At 39.4% G+C, this 15998-nt stretch overlaps 1 non-coding gene across 1 annotated transcript; it reads right to left on the reverse strand.

Annotated features, from left to right (window-relative positions):
• Nucleotides 1-15390: 15390 nt before the first annotated feature.
• LOC145396633 (5S ribosomal RNA) lies at nucleotides 15391-15509 on the reverse strand. Its single transcript, XR_013896795.1, has one exon. It is a non-coding gene; the product is annotated as a 5S ribosomal RNA (ribosomal RNA).
• Between the last annotated feature and the right edge of the window lie 489 nt (nucleotides 15510-15998).

The following is a 15998-nucleotide window of genomic DNA, read 5'->3' on the forward strand; positions in this document are numbered from 1 at the left end:
TACAGCAAGTTAATGAAATGAGAGTACCGTTAAGTCTTTGTTTTGTTGATTTTGAAAAGGCTTTTGATAGTGTTTCGAGAGAGACTATGGGGAAGATCATGAGACATTATGGAATACCAGAGGAGTTTGTGAGGGTCATTATGAACATGCATGAGGACACATTCTTGTAAAGTGATGGTTGATGGTTGTCTGAGTGATTCGTTTGAAGTCAAGTCCGGAGTAATTCAAGGTGGTGTTCTATCGCCTTTACTATTTATATTGGTCATTGATTACATTATGAAACGCGTTGGAACAGAAACCGGTGCAGGTATACTTTGGGGAGAGAACAGGAAACTTTTGGATTTAGATTATGCAGATGATATAGTTTTGATTTGTGATGGGCCAGAAGAGATGCAGAGAGTGTTGGACTGTTTGGTGAGTGAAGGTCGGAAGGTGGGTTTGGTTATTAATTGTGGAAAAACTGAAATAATCAATATGAATATGGAAAATGCGCAGGAATGTGTAATTGGAGGTATGGTTGTAAAGCAAGTTGATAGGTTTAAATATTTAGGTACTTATTTAGCCAAGGATGGTTCTTTGAACTTTGAATTCGAGGAAAGGTTAAAGAAGGCTAATCAGGCAATGGGAATGCTTAAAAATATTTGGAATAATAACAATTTTTCTGTGCATACAAAAATCAAACTTTATAAGGTAATGGTTAGGAGTATCTTAATTTATGGACACGAGTCTTGGTACAGCACAGTGACTATGGAAAAATAAATTCTTGGTGTTTGAAAACAAAGCACTTAGAAGAATATTAGGAGTTAAGTGGTGGGAAAGGATACCAAATAGTAGAATTAGAGAAATAACGGGAGTGCAGCCGGTCGATGAATATGTTAGGTTCTTACGATGGAAGTGGCTAGGACATGTGTATAGGAGACAGGGAATAGTACGAGGTACACCAGGGTGGGTGGTACTTGGTAGGAGAGGTAGAGGAAGGCCAAAAGAGACGTGGGTGAGGACAATGAGACGGGAAGCTGGAGATGAGTGTTGGGGAGATCTTGAGGAGTTAGCACAAGATAGGATGTGGTGGTGCCACAGGAAATGATTGATTGATTGATTGATTGTGTAATACCGTGCTGTTATCCACAACATATGAGACAGGCGCGAAAATGAAGGAAGACCTACGATGTATTATGATACCATCTATATACTTACATACAATATTATAATGTTACAAATAAGTATAGTATAGTGAACAGCATCTGTTGAAAGATATGATGTTTCTCATACGTTCTCGCTTCCGCCTCCATCACCCTTCTCTCTGAGTCGCTGTCTCCACCAAACGCCTCTCATACCCTCTCGTGCCCCACTCCCACCCATTGTTAACCAACATCAACATAATGATGAAATGCTCTGTCAGGTATTGCTCATATTGATATCATCATACACCTTTGTATTAAGCACCAAACAAATCAATAATATACAATACTTCGGTATACCTCCCAACCATTTCATCTTGTTGTAAGCTGTTAAGTGACAGGTGACATACACACTGCAAGTTGGACCTTGTGTTTCAAGGACATAAGGTTGTATATCGTTAACACAGGTTATGTGTGGCTTTGGACGTCCATTAATTCATGTTAACGTGGCAATTTAAGCCTTACATTATAAACACGTAAGGTTAATCTTCCCTGTATTGGGTCAAGGAAACCAATCGGGGATCGGCTCTGACGAAGCACAAAATAACTGCTTTATCGAAAAAATAAAGAACCCTCCACACAACAGTGAAACAAATTCGTTATGTATACGATTGACCCACATTTAGTCGTAAACATAATGACATCGTGTCACTGTTGTGACAAGAGATCGGAATATTTTCGTTATAGCAGAGAGATTGTTGTTCGTCAGAGCCGATCCGTGATTCGTTTCATTCATCCAGTAATTACAGGAGCATAAACCCTACGTGTTTATAATGTAAGGCTTAAATTGCCATGTTCATGCGAATTAATGGACGTCCAAAACCACACACAAGCTATGTTAACGATAGATAACAATATGTCTTTTAATACAAGGTCCAACTTGCAGTGTGTGTCACGTGACAGCCTACAACAGGATGAAATGGTTGGCAGGTAAACAGGAGTGTTGTATGTTATTTAGGTTGTTTGTTGGTGCTTCCTGCAGAGGTGTGATAATTTTATGATCCAATACCTGAATGATAATTTCATCATTATTGTTTACGTTGGTTAACAATGGGTGGGAGTGGGGCACGAGAGGGTATGAGGGGCGTTCAGTGGAGACAGTAACCCAGAGAGAAGGGTGATGGAGGCTGAAGCTAGAATGTATGAGAAAAGACATTTATTTCAACAGGTGCTCTTCACTATACTATATTCATTTGTTACATTATAAAAGGACATAATTATATAGACAGTATCACATAATACACTGTAGGTCTTCTTTCATTTTCGTGCCTTTCTCATATGTTGTGGATAACAGCACAGTATTACACATTAGATGCCTTTATATACTTACTCCTACTGGTTCTGATTGTCTATAAAAACGATCATGACACACTGTAACATCACCAACTTTGGCCGTTCCACATCTCTCCAACAATTCTTACATTGGTGTCGGGGGAGGGAATGTGGATATGGGGTGTTCGATTTCCTGGTCGCTCACTAGCCGCGACTCCGGCTACTAGGGGGGGAGAGTGCTTTCGGGTGTACAGAAATCCTAAACAAATGTGGGATCAAATGGGGCTTCGCTACAGTGAAGCACGAGATGAAGCTTCGTTAAAGAAAAGCACTTTGCGTGTGAAAATCCTTATGGTATTAAAATGAAGCCCCATATTCGACAACGCTAAAGGGAAGCATCTTGCACGTGAAATTTCTTAGACAGCTTAAGAAAAGCACTGTATAAGGATTCCCTAGTGAGGCACCTTGCGTGTGAAAAACCATAGGGTGTGACTGACTGACCGGGCCACCTCTGTAGACGCTTCCCTATCTAAAAATGTCATCGAAATGCAGGAATTACTGACATTGCTTTAAGATTTTCTGATTTAATCTACATGTTATAAACTATCCGGGCCTTACTCCAGTCAGTAAAATGAAGTATTTGTTGTTACTTTTGCTAACAAATGGAGACTCTATCAACGAATGCCAGATCACTCTTACTAAAGTACATAGTAACAAAATCCATTGGACTCTGCCTTATTATGTCCTTTCCATTCAACCCTTTTATTACGAGATGTTCTTCTTGAGCTAAATAAATGTTCTGGCGGTAGTAAAAACGTGAGGAATAAAGAGTGGGCTGTAAATAGCGCTCTGGGTATTTGATGTGTTGTTAGGACGGCTCAGTCTGCTGGCGTGGGCATGGGTGAGCCAATGGGAGTATATTATTAGAACAGACACTGCATACGGTAAAAATGGTTGTGGGATGTAAAAATCAAATACGTGATGCAGGGTAGACACTGATAACGCTAAGCCCTCCATCCAACACAAAAGATCACTGGCAGTGTGTCAGGTATTGGCCACCCTGTATGTGGCCATCGCAATGAAAGACTGATATTTTTTTAATCCTTTCAGTTACAAAGGTCTTTTCTTCAGCTAAATAACCTTGCTTGTAGAGCACCCAGAATATATCAAACAAGACGTCTCCAGGATGAAGAGTTTAATACTTGCTACAGCTACGGTTTTATTCAGCTTCGAGGAGACAATTCATAATAAAGAGCAGAGGGTAAGTTTTTCCAGACCCTCTTTTCCAGTTACATTAATAAATAATATTAAAAATCCAGTGGTTAAAGTCTGGCTGGGTCTCTTTTCCGCATCACTGGCCATGAAAATCGGATATCGAGAACCTATACAAGCCGCCAGGTCTATTACTTTTGTTGTTATTATACTATTAATGTCGTTTAGTGGAAACTACACCATTGTGCAGATTTATCCCTTGCTGTGGTGTTTCTTTAGGAATATTCCTTAAGAAGTCTGAGAATACACTGACCAGAAAAATAAGATGAGCTACCCCAAATTGCATGGTGTCACGGTTTGGGAGGTTTAACTCTAGCTGGCTTTCTATATATATATATATATATATATATATATATATATATGGATGGATGTGGTTTATGCCCAATCTTTTGCGATTTATCTTACATTTTCCCCTGTCCTGTGACAATATATTAAAAGTCTGCTTGTGCAATTTCAGAGTGGTGGGATAGCATATATCTGTCCCCGCATTATGATAAATCATTTTATATCAATTGTAATTGCCTAATGAACAGCACTGTACCATTTTGTTGCATAAATTATGAACATTTTGTGAAGAACTATATTGAGATTGTCCATTGCACTCTACTATTTTTGTTGTAAATAAACAAATATCTGTTTTCTGAATTCATGAAAATATTTATAGAAAGCATGTCTCCAAATATCTTCATAGTGTGTCACGTGCAGCAGTAGGCCTCATTTCAAGTTTCACTACCAGTTTGCCTCAGGCTATTTAGTTTTCACAGGCAAATTCACCAGTTCTGAGAAGGTGAGTGGAATCTAACCATGGTAACACGAAGCTACAATACACAAGGGATTATGTACTGAGTGAAAAGGCTTCCTCTTAACTCATGATCATCATCGAGTCAAAGCTACCATCATGCAGAAAAGTATGTGCAGAATGACAATTTGCAACATAGCATCAGGTCGACTAAGCACCTCTAAGAGCGACGCCTCGTAGCTACCTCGCCACTGACCTTTAAGACATAAGAGGAGCACATATTATGATGTTTTCTTCTGGATTCCCATACCCCAAATCATTGCAGTTATTCTCCACTAACCACGGAAGTTTGTGAGACAGGACTCTTGGGAATTATTCAGCCTTCTCATTTTGAACACTGGCTTCATGTAAGAGCATGTTATTCAGTGACAAGATTCCGAGCCTTATCAGTCTGCTTTGCAAATTGTACTGTAAGTGGTCTACAAGCTGCAAATAACAGTGCAGAGATAGGAGTTACCTGCCTGCTTCTCATCTATTATAGAAGGTCACTAACAAAACATAGCAAGGGTTTGAAAATCACAGAAATGGGGTGTCTAACGACTACTTTGTACTTGTACTTTTCCTAAATTCGGCTTACATCAGCACACATACGAGTATATATTATAATTTACAATATCGTATGTATGTGCTTAATATAGAACAAAATATATTACCCACTCAACAAATGTGTGTTATGTTCCTATGAAGATGGAAATTTCGTCATGGAGGCCAGAGTCGTCTGCTCGACTACCAAACTAAATCAGTTTTGCTGAATGGAGACAGGTAAACATTGCCCTATCACCTCGATACTCTCCATTACTGCTATTATGGTCAAGACACTTGAGAACAAAAGTAATATGATTTGGAAAAAACAGTAAATTTCAAGAGGCACCAGTCGTCCCCTTTATTATATATATATATATATATATATATATATATATATATATATATATATATATATATATATATATATATATATATATATACAGTATATATAGATAGATAGATAGATAGATTAGATATAGATACATATATAGATATATATGGATTGCTGAATTTAAATATACTGTAAATATATATATATATATATATATATATATATATATATATATATATATATATATATATATATATATATATACATATATATATATATATATATATATATATATATATATATATATATATATATATATATATATATATATATATATATATATATATATATATATATATATATATATATATATATATATATATATATATATATATATATATATATATATATATATATATATATATATATATATATATATATATATATACATATATATATATATATATATATATATATATATATATATATATATATATATATATATATATATATATATATATATAATTCTGCAATTCCATGTTCGTGTCTGCTTTCAGTCTGTAAGAGCCAACATCACTCAAAACCTGCAAGAGACATCAGCATACTCGAAAAGTAAGACTGTTCATCCCTCTTTGGAAAATACATTAAGCAAAAGAGAAAAAAAAAATGCTCAGAATCCATACCAATTTGCCTTTTGGTTGTGTTTAAGTAACTGCGAATCTCTTTGCTGCACATGATAGGAAATTTAAATGTCCCTTGTAGTACTGATTCATAGATCCAGGAATTGCGGATGGTGTCACGGTGAAGGTGGGTGAAAGTTATTAAAACAAAAAACATGTACTTTTTTCATTTTTGGGCTTTTTTTTTTTGGGGGGGTGCTAATCAAAAGGTACGCCAAAAGCATTTATTCGCCGTGCAGTTTTTGGCGGCTCGTCTAAATATTTTGTGCTTCCGGTGTGCATATTTCTCCAGCATGACACATAATATTAAGAAATACCAACACGCAATATTTCTTTTTCTCACGTTCCCTACCGGTGTTCTAGGAAGTAAGGAGGGGAGTTTTTTAATCTGATCAACAACAAGTCGTTCAGAGATCAGAGGAATGTACGAGTATTGTTCAGCCATATCTTCTTGTTATTCTTACCATGAAAGAACATAAGAAGAGAGGATAACTGCAGCAGGCCGGTTGGCCCATGCTAGGCAGCTCCTAGAAGAGTAACTGAACTACTAGACTGAGATAAGGATAGCAAAGAAGAAGGCTCTCCCCCGCCCTCCAAACCCTCCAGCCGCAGCCGGCAGGAAAAAGTCAGAAAGAACACCACGCCGTATAGAAAAACTGGCGTGGACATTTTACAGGAAAGTGTGAAAGGAGAATAGAGACTATCATAGTGTAACCTGAAAAGAAAATTTAATTTTGAATTAGTATTGGTTATAATATTTTCTTTATTCTATATCCACCCCTTATTTGTCATATGCTTATCTAGCCTATGCTTGAAACTCTCAATGGAAGTGGCAGCAACTACTTTACTAGGTAGCTTATTCCATTCGTCTACTACTCTATTACCAAACCAATTTCTACCGATTTCCTTTCTGAAACGGAATTTTTCTAGTTTGAAACCATTATTTCTAGTTCTATCCTGTATGCTCACTTTAAGTACCTTGCTAATATCTCCCTTATTTATACCATTCATCCACTTAAAAACCTCAATTAAGTCTCCCCTTACTCTACGCCTCTCTAGCGAATGCAGACTTAGTCTTTTTCAGTCTGTCTTCATATGACAGGTTCCGGACGTCATGTATCATTTTAGTCATTCTTCTCTGTACATTTTCTAACGAATTAATATCCATTCTATAGTAAGGACACCAAAATTGTACTGCGTAGTCTAAATGTGGCCTTACTAATGCTAGATAAAGTTTCAGTATTACTTTAGATGATCTATTGCTCACGCTTCTCGAAATAAATCCTAGGACCCTATTTGCTTTATTTCTCGCATTAATGCACTGTTGCCTAGGTTTAAGGTCGTTACTAATCATAACTCCTAGATCTCTCTCGCATTCAGATTTGCTAATTTCTTTGTTATCTAAGCTGTATTTAGTATCTCCAATGGTCTTGCCTACGTTAAGTACTTTACATTTTTCAACGTTAAAAAATTCCATTTGCCAAGTTTTAGACCATTTGGACAATGTATCGAGGTCTTTTGTAAGTAATGGCAATCGTCAGTCGAGTTAATGATACGCCCTATTTTTGTATCGTCGGCAAATTTGCTGATTCTGCTATTTACTCCTAAGTCTAGATCATTTATATATATGATAAATAATAAGGGACCGAGTACTGAACCCTGTGGTACACCGCTAGTTACTAATCCCCAGTCCGACTTAGTTCCATTTATTAATACTCTCTGCTTTCGTCCTTTCAGCCAGGATTCTATCCATTTTAAGATATCGCCGTCTATACCGTGTGCTCGAACCTTTCTAACTAACCTTCGTGTGGGACCCTATCAAAAGCTTTACTAAAGTCCAGATAAATAACATCGTAAGCTTTATCGCTATCTACTGCCTCATAGACCTCCGAGTAGAATGACAACAAATTTGTGAGGCAGGATCGTCCTTGCCTGAATCCGTGCTGACTTTCGTTTATAAGATTAAATCTTTCTAAGTGTTCTCTAATCTTATTTGCCAAAATTGACTCTAACATTTTTCCTACTATTGACGTTAGACTTATCGGACGATAATTCGACGCAGCTGATTTATCACCCTTTTTAAAGATGGGCACTACGTTTGCGGTTTTCCACGCCTCTGGAACTTCTCCTGAACTTAAAGAGTCATTAAATAACGTTAAAAGTGGCTGACATAATTCTTCTTTGGTTTCTTTTATAATTTTTGCATATATATCGTCCGGACCTGGCGATTTTTGGAGGTTTTAACTTACTGATTTCTTTCAATACGTCCTCCTTACTAATGGTTATTTTACTAAGAATATTTTCCGTATTCTCATGGTAAATATTTGCTGCTTGAGGAACCAGGCTTAGATTTTCCTTGGTGAATACTGATATGAAATAATTATTTAGGATGGAGCACATTTCTTTATCTTCACTGGTAATGTCACCTGATTCTGTTCTGAGTGGTCCTATCCTATCTTTATTTTTCGTTCGGTACATTTGATAAAAACCCTTGGGGTTTACTTTTGATTCACTTGCAACCTTAATTTCATAACTTCTCTTTGCTTTTCTTATCTCCCTCTTTACTTCTCTATTTAAAATTGTGTACCGGTTACGTAAGTGTTCCTCTCCACGTTTTATTTTTCTATATATTCCTTTCCTTTGGCCTATGAGAGATTTTAATCTGTTGTTTAACCATCTTGGTTCTGAATTGTTAGTTCTAAACGGTTTTGAAGGAATATATCTATCTTGGCCTCCGTATATTATATTTATTAACTCGTTATACTTCTCACTGGTCGAACGTCTGTTTGGTACTGGAGCTGAGTTAATTTCCGTCACCTGGACTACATTCCTATCTACCACCTCCCTCCTCACAGACACCTGACGGACAGCCCCACGTGCTTCCTGCGCCTGACCTATGACCTGGGGATCCCCACTAACCTGACATTCCCTCAAATAGCTAATCTCCCTGTGGAATACCGTTCGAAAATAAGCTCTTAAGCCATCGAAATCTCCTAGACGAAAACTAGGAAAGGGAAGAACGACGTCAGGAGGAAGAAGACGGAACGGAGATAAAGGACAGACAAGGAGGAAAGGGAAGAGAAGGAAGACAATGGTAGAGACAAGCAGGTTGATAATGAGAAAGATCAGCAGCGGGGATAAACGAGGAGAACATAGAAGTGGAGGAGGAGGAAGACAGGTAGGGTGATAAACGAGGAGGAAGATGATGCTAAGTGGGTGACAGATGAGGAGGAGGAGGAGGATGGTAAGAGTAGAATAACAGAGGAAGATGGGATAATGATGTGAAGACTGGTTACTATGGTTACTGTACCTTTTACTGTCATCACCATACCAACAGTTTACAACTACCCACCACCACCAGCAACAATACCACTACTACTTCCACCACCAGTGTTGCTACCGCCATCACTACTACTACTACTACTGCAGCTGCAGTTACTGCTACTGTTGCAGCTACTACTACTACTGTTACTATCGCTTCTGCTGCAGCTAGTGCAACTACTGTTACTACTTCTAATGCTGCAACTGCTGCTGCTGCTGCTGCTGCAGCTACTACTACTACTGCTACTACTACTACTACTACTACTACTAATAATAATAATAATAATAATGCTGCCAATGCTAGTGCCGTTGTTGCTACTGCTGCTTAAATACCGTAACTAGCATTACCACCAAAGTCACCATTTGGGGGACATCACCAGATGGAGCTTTTCAGTTTAGTTAATTCTGTTTCCTGCTTTACCACATACACAACTATAGTATAATTTAAGAAAGGGTGACTGTTTCCTGGTACTACTAGTTCCAATCTATACTAGAGTCCTACCAAATCCTGAGCGAGGGTCTGCTGTCAATCAATCCAATGTTAACCAAATAACCGTAAGGGTATCTAAGCTGAAGTGCGCCTGGGTTAGGTTAAATGTTAAAGTTACGCTAGATTCAGGTGGGTTGCAGTAGGACCTCTTCCAAGCTGTGCACGACAAAAAATAATGCATGAGAAAAGAACCGGACTTTAAAAATATCAACAGGGCACAATCGCTGTATCTGGAAAACTAGAAACAAAAACAATCAAGATATAAAGAATTTGGCCCAAAAACTTTTTCTCGTCATGACCACAGTATTATTTACTACTATTACAAACCATCGCTACCACTAGCACGAGTACTTTTGCACTGCCATCTATCACACTTCCTCTTACGCTGTGATCACTACCATCCTTCTTAGTACCGCCACCACTCCTACTTCACTATTACGTTCCCATCATCATCTCCGCTACCACTATGACCACCGCCACCCATATTATTATCATCACCATCATCACTCCAACTACCAGCACGACATTTTTTTTTTTATTTCTTTGGCGGGGGGGGAGGAGTGATTGGGGAAAGAGAGAGTTGGAAAGGATGAAGTAGAGAAGGAGCTAAAAGCTGGCGGACTGCCACCTTGTATTGTGTGTGTGTGTGTGTGTGTGTGTGTGTGTGTGTGTGTGTGTGTGTGTGTGTGTGTGTGTGTGTGTGTGTGTGTGTGTGTTTAAGATGAGGGTAATATGTGGCTGGCGGTGTGTGTAAGCAAGTTTACTTTATTTATATTTATTTTTTTAATACAGAAGCCGTGGCATGATGCCTATAGGCTGTTGGGGAACCATGCCTAAATATTTACGATGTTAATTAAAAGTGACTTCATTATGCACAGCAAAACAATTCCTGTGCTTAAACGTTCAGTTCTATCTGTACTGGTTTTGTTTCAGTTCGACTATCCCTTGTGTATTACTGAGTATGGGTTATAAATGTAAGTACTCTTGTTTGCATTTTTTGTAGTTTTTGAGCTGTGATCGGCTTGATGTGTATGTCGGGGAGAGTGCCACTACTATTACTGCTACACTGCTACTTACACTTCTATCACCACTCCTACGACAACCACTACTATCACTACCACAACCATCACTCATCCCACCACTGCTGTAACTTATATCCCTATAGACACTCCTACCATTACTTCTACTTTTACCCCTACCACCGCTCCAATCACCACCATCACTACTACCACCACAACCACCACTACTACTGCTTCTGTTCCTACCACCACCACCACTGCTACCACTACTACATGTAACTCTACCATCAATCCTACTACAAAAACCACTACTACCACGTGTACCCCTACCAACACTCCTACTACGATCACCACCACTAACCATCACAATCACCACCAATGTCATCACCAGGCCACTACTTCTGACCACCACTACCACCACCACTACTACTTCCACTGCTACTCTTACCACCACAGCCACTACCAACCACCACCACCACCACCACCACCACCGGCACTAATAACCTCAACGGGTCCCCAGCTCCCAGGGAGAGAGGACAGTGTTTCACATCCTTGGGTAAATTGGCCGGGGGAGCACAGGGCCACCGAGGCAAGTCCTCGTTCTTCCTCCTGCTGTTCTTTTTGGTGCTTTTGTTGGGGAGTTTTTTTTAATGCAGGGATTGTGTAATATAGTAACCTGCTGGAACGATGGGTGTACTTGTTGCATATGTGTGTTGTGTTGTGTTGTGTTGTGTTGTGTGTGTGTGTGTGTGTGTGTGTGTGTGTGTGTGTGTGTGTGTGTGTGTGTGTGTGTGTGTGTGGAGAGAGAGAGAGAGAGAGAGAGAGAGAGAGAGTTACATAGTTGCATAGATACACAGACCACACAGGCCTTACGGTCCCTACGAGGTGGTCCGGCCTTAATACTAATATAGAGCATAGGAGCAGTAGAAAAGGATAGCACAGCAGAAGGCTCTCTCGCCCACCCTCCAGACCCTCCGGCATTTGCCGTACAGGAAGCAAGAGAGGAAGTAATACCTTGCAGGAATGAAAAACCTGAAGGAATTTTATAGGATCGGCAGAAAGTAGAATAATATGGAAAAGGAAAATTTCGGCATACAGCCACATACTTCTAAAATATTGTCTGTGTCTAACAGACACATGAATGCAGACGCGAATATGCAATAATTGCTCCATCCTAACTAAACGATACCAATTGCGTCGAGATACATGTCCAGTCTCTCTTTAAATATATTTATGGTACCACTTTCAATCACATTCCCAGGGAGTTTATTCCATTCGCTTACAACAGAGTAAGTGAAGAAAATTTTGGTTGTATCAAGATTAGCCCTCCTTGCTTGCAACTTCATACCATTTACTCTAGTTACAGTCTCGGAAATTACTTTTTTTTTTTTTATGTGACCGACTCTGGGCATAGGCTTCACAGCCTGCTTTCAAGGCCCAGTAGTCCTCCTACGTACCGCACACCTCTACATGTCACCACTTCGGCGCTAACACCCACCGTCCATATTGAATACATGCTAGGGCTGTCTCATACAGGACTGGTGTATTGGTGAATAGCTTGCTTGAATCAGTATTACTAAAGCCTTTTAGAATCTTAAAATATTCAATCAGTTGTCCCCTGAGTCTCCGTTTTCTAAGAGAGAATAGGTTTCATTCCCTGAGTCTCTCGAGATATGGTTTATTCCTCAGGGACGGGATTAACTTGGTAGCCCTACGCTGGACCGCTTCCAGTATTTCTATATCTTTAATTAGGTGAGGCGCCAAAAGAGAGAGAGAGAGAGAGAGAGAGAGAGAGAGTACACTCTTTATTGCATTAACGGACAGTGTACGTGGGCGGGATGTACTGGGTTAGTGGCAGGCAGACGGTGTGGCATGCCGTGGGAAGTGTACTGTACAATGTGAAGGTAGGCTGGCAAGGTGCTACGTCAAAGGTGGATGAGCAAACAGTGGATGGCGTTGGTGGATGGAAGTTTGCAGAATGGGCTAAGTCGGTGTGGGTGTTGGTGTAGGACGGAGCGAGTATACCTTGTGAAGATGGCCAGTGTTGGCGGTGGGAACGTGAAAGATAAAGGTTTGTCATAAATAGTCAGTGTGTGTGTGTGTGTGTGTGTGTGTGTGTGTGTGTGTGTGTGTGTGTGTGTGCGTGCGTCCAAGCGTGCGTGCGTGCGTGCGTGCGTGCGTGTGTGTGTGTGTGAGCGGAGGGGAGGAGGAAGAAAAGGGGTGAAGTGGGTGGATAGCAGTGGGTGGGAAGGGCTTGAATGGTGATGGGTGGTGGGACATGGCAGGAGTAGTACACCCAGGCAAGATAGGCGTTGTAGATAAGGGTGTGGTGAGGGTTTGATTCACAGTTGTCTCCAACAAGCCATTAATAATACCGTACACCGCTCCTGGATACCTGATATCTTATCGCAGATTAAGAAAGTCGTCATCTTAAGGAAAGGTTGAAGACTTTTATGCTGTGGCTGCTTAGAAATGGCGACATTAATTGGAAGACTCCCTGATGAAAGTCCTACAGAAAAAGAAGAAAATGAAGCCAACTGGCAAGAGTCCAGAGAATTAATCAGTAAGTCGATATATTGGAATCCAGGTCCTCTTAACATCTTTCCGATAGGGGATGGTCGGAACAAAAACATAATCGGTCACGTGATCTGTCTGACTCTCTCAGTGATTCTGATTCTCGCTCTTATATGATTCACTCTGTCTCTGTCTTTGTCTGTGTCCATTCCCATTACTTAGTCCATTCTCTCGTCAGCTAACGAGGCTTCGTAATACGTTTTCCTTTCCAATTTATTTCTTGATACGGCAAACTTACTTATATTTATTGAAGTAAACTGTTTTTATTCTAAATACTTGAAAAACATGCAAGAGAATATTACGGTGCTACATAGAAATAAAGAGTTAAGAGGAGATGCTGAAAACTCCCGAGGCCAGCAGATTACGGGAGCTCAGTGCCCCAAGTGCTTCCCCTTTTTTCTTTATCTCTTTCGGTACTGCTTTGGTTACTTTTTTTTTTCTTTTAAGATATTCAATAGACGAGAGATTTTAATTCCCTTTAGTCTAAGGACGTACCTGTTAAATATACTTTTGTTACCTTCAGACTCCTGCATTAGACTTAGGAGAGATCTATTATACTGGAGGATTTAATGAAGGCAGTATCTAATCCCTCCAGCTAGAAACTCTCTCCCCAGCTTAATAAAATCGTCCGAAAATAGAAAAAAAAATTATGTATAATCGGAAGAAAGCAATTATCCAGTTCTTTAGCTGTGAAGAAATGATCTCGCCTGAATAAAATCGTCCACTGGTAGCAAGAATAAAACACTTACGCTCGACCATCCCAGTAAATGATTTATAGAGAAAGCTTTGAACACTTCCTACGACCTCCAGTCACTTGATCAGGGTATATCGACCAGCACGGATTTAGCTACTGGCTACTTCATGTGTGACTCAACCTTTGTTTCTTCCTTCTTGCATTAATCAGCCTTTGCTTCCTTCTTCTGGCATAAATTCTTCCATTTTATTTTCCTTACTCCCAAATGGTTGTATTTAGCGCATGGGTCAGTTTCTGATATGGAGGTTAGCTGTCACTGTCATTAATTCGTGCACTAATATAAATATTTCCAAAGTTGAAAATGGCAGCTTGCAACGTACAAAAATATAATAAGACTATTCGCTTCCGAACACACGATCGATTCCTTGTCGTAACTTATGAAATGTATTTACATTAGAGAATAACAGACGAGGAGTTTGTGTACTGACCTTGTCCTCCCTAAAAAAAAAAAAAAATAATAATAATAATAATAATAATAAATAAATAATTATAAAAGAGAATATGAGTTCTCTTCTCGTAATATCAACTGCATTTGTACAGAGAACATGAGGCATAGGATGGGTCTGCATTGTTTTTGTCTTTCCTGCAGTAAAAAAAATTGAGTTACGAGAGGGGATCGAACGTATACATAGCTGAGAATTCCACCCCTGGCATCTTGAACTGAACGGATCTGGAAAATGCCACTTGTTTATGGAAAAAAGGCTAATTTTACCGTCAATCAGAGTTTCGTTCCTTCATTTTTGCATTAATTATCTGGTTTGTGACGTACTTTTTTACTTACTGTGGCGGCTAGAAGAACTTTATTCAAACAGGGAAGGACTCACGTATCGAAGGAGTTTATTAAGGCCCTATCTAACCCCTCCTGTCTGAAAGATCTATCCAACACTGAACAGCATGGTAAGGAGATGGCTGGGATATACTGAAGAAAAAAGATGTTCCTGGGCTCACTGGAAAGAGAAATGCCGTCAAAAAAAATATATATATAATAATAATAAATAAAATACACTGAAGAAGGGCATCCAGCACAGAGGATTAATTAATCGCTTCGCTCCACATACATTCATTCATTGCCAGACGCCATGTATCCCAAACGGGGTGGCCAACGGCTTAGAGTTAATTGTTTTACAGGGAGGGGCACTAATCCTCCACCAACCCCACTTGACACGTAGGGATGCCAACAGCATCTGGTGTTCCCAGGTGGTCACCCATCCAAGCACTAACCAGACCCAACGTTGCTTAACTTCGCTGATCGGACGGGAAGCGGTGTACTCAACGTGGTATGGCCGTTGGCATCATTTGCATTATAATCTTGCTGCCGTCAAAAGACTACATTCAGTTCAGTAAAGCGCCCTAGTAGTGAGGTACGTAATGACGAGTGTATATGACCTCTCAGGTTCTAAAAGCTCTCATAAACTGAGCAATGTCACCTGGAGATAATAGATATATAAATGAATTGTATGACATGGGGGTCAATCTCTGTGGCGCCTTGTATTCGGAGAACGACAGTGATATTTCAGAATTTTATTGCCTTTCTGAATGTAGTACTCACACGCTTAAGATTAACTTCTTATCTGTGATCAGGTATTGTGCTTTATACTCCTGCTACCTTCAGACGAATTTATGCAGCTGAGGGGATTCTTTTCATGCTGAAGGGGTTAGATATAACTTTCTTTAACATCTTCACTATAAAAAAAGAAAAAAAAAAAATCACCAAGGTGAAAAAAAAAATGACTGAGCAAAAACAATAAACCGATAAAATATCTGAGTAAAGTATTTGGTT

The sequence above is a fragment of the Coenobita brevimanus genome, chromosome 38, assembly GCF_032717465.1.
Source record: "Coenobita brevimanus isolate Jiangsu-jjx chromosome 38, ASM3271746v2, whole genome shotgun sequence".
Taxonomy (NCBI): Eukaryota; Metazoa; Arthropoda; class Malacostraca; order Decapoda; family Coenobitidae; genus Coenobita; species Coenobita brevimanus.